Genomic DNA, 2,335 nt, shown 5'->3' with positions numbered 1-2,335 from the left:
TGTCATTTATTAAATCAATGGGTTTCTTTGTTGCTCCAGTAATCCCCATGTGGTCGTTCTGGTGGTGATGAACACTTGATGAATCAGATTTATTATTAGTAGGAATTCGACACGAAATCTGCCTGCTTCATTTGCACAAACCCCACCCACTCAGTGCGTTTACATGCACATCCAAATCGAGCTACTGTCGGTAATCGAGCTAAGGGTCCCAGCAGGGGTGCCAGAGAAATCCAATCCTACATGCACACAAGGAAATCGAGCTATTGTGTGAGGTACATTGTGCACCCGAGCCACAGGTGGCGCTACACGCCCCATCGTGTTGGTACACTTCCGGTTGTCGTCATGAAGAAGAGCTATTCAAGAGTGTAAACAAAGTTATCAGTTTCGTGTTCTCCATTGCGCGTTTTTCTCCCGTCCATGAATTTTAATATATTCAACTCCTTAAAGGGGAACAGAGGGCAATATATAGAGTAAATATAACAATAAAACACACATTAACGAACCTTATTCAAGACTTACAAAAGTTTTTTGTTCTAAGGTTGGAAAGTTATAGTGTTTTGAAAGTAGCTCGAGCAAACTATTTCCGCAGTTTGAACAGCCCGCCATGATATTAATTTTATCCAATCAGAATGCACGTTCATTTTCTCTGCGTAACACTCATGACGTATGTATGTGCCCAGTTGCGTTGGCTCATTGAGGTTGGGAATAGCACGTGTGAATCGGAAAGTAGGATGAATTGTAAGTGATCGGCTACACAACGCCACAGTGTGTTGCTTTCGGGTGTAATAACAGGACCGATGGAAAGCATAACGATCCTCCAGACGTGTCTTTTCACTCGTTTCCGCTGAAAAACACCAAGCGAGTTCGAAAACTCTTCTTTCTTCTCTTCTTTCGTCATCACTGGAGTCGAGAGTACCTCTCCTAGGCTCAAACTGGTACCCTTCTAAGCCATAGCCTGCTTGCAGTGTGTCTTGCGGGATCTCTTCGTATGATTCGACAGAGCTGTCGCTTTCACTTGATGCACCCGACGCCATGATTACACGCTTCTCTCCTAGTGCAGTGGGTAGGGCTGACGTCACGGTCTTTTAAAAATGGCAACTCTTGTGCCGTTTAGCATACCGACTATTATATTTACAATTACCAAGATATTTCGTTGTTTTCTAGTATATAAATTTGATAGAATATTTAAGAATACGTTACTTTGTCACATCAGCAACTGTATATATTATATTTGGTACCCCTTTAAGCTGAATGAGCATGAACTCTGTCTCCTCATTGCTCCAGAAGTGCACGTTTCTGCTCGCCATTTTCTCTTCTTCGTTTGTTCCTCCTGACCTCTTCTGCTGCTCGCTACTACTGTTGTCATGCCGACCGAGGCTGTCGTGTTTCCCGCTTGTGGTCTCGTCACTCGTCACTTCCGGAAGGGGCAGTGCTGAAGTAAGTAGCTCGACTACGTAGCTCGATAGGGTTTACATGCACTAAGTAGCTCGGCAAAAATCGCATAATCTAGGTCGTGTAGCTCGATTATGAGAAATCAAGTTCGGTTCAATTTCAGCCTAGCTAAGGTGTTTCCATGGCATTTAGAACTTCGATTTCAGTCGAGCAAAGGCAGAAATTTGATTTTCTCTATATGCATGTAAACGCACTGACTGTCGCTTTAGATTAGTGTCATTTCTCAGAAATTCATGAACTGATGTCCTGTTGTAGATGGATTTGAACATCCAAACACAACACAGCGCTTTCCTTCACATCGTTATTTTTGTAAGATTCCAACAACAATATCCAATTTCAGCGAGTAAACAAACATGGAGTCAGATGAATGGAAATGACCCAGATAACCGGGGTTCCACGTGTGACATCATGCGAGATTCGACCCTGAGGCAAGGCACCTTTTTCTGGGATCTGGAAGCCACAATTTATCGATAGATTTGTGCTTGATGATAAAATAACAAATAATTAATATTTTCCCCCTGCTTTATTAATTCATTTTGTTTGTTACTAATGATATATATTCATTTTAAAGCGTTACAGTAAGGCATTACGTTCACTTTAAACTGACAGCACATGAGATGAAGATGAGCAAAGCCAAAACGGAAGTAATGAAAGTATCAAATAACTCTCAACCCCAACCCCAGTGCATGGTCAGGGTAGAAGAACACCAACTTGCTGAGACCGCTGCCTTTAAGTATCTCAGGGGTTAGATCCAGAACAACGGAGTTGGAACGTGAAACCCAAGTACGGATTCAAAACACAGGAAACGCCTGGAGGAGAGTTGGGGGAGGGGTTTATGCCAAAAGGATGCCCAAGAGACTGAAACGTAGAGTGTACAAAACAG

This window comes from Neoarius graeffei, chromosome 8 (genome assembly GCF_027579695.1).
Source record: "Neoarius graeffei isolate fNeoGra1 chromosome 8, fNeoGra1.pri, whole genome shotgun sequence".
In the NCBI taxonomy this organism is placed as follows: Eukaryota; Metazoa; Chordata; class Actinopteri; order Siluriformes; family Ariidae; genus Neoarius; species Neoarius graeffei.
The sequence above is the reverse complement of the archived record's forward strand: the minus strand, read 5'-3'. Positions refer to the sequence as shown.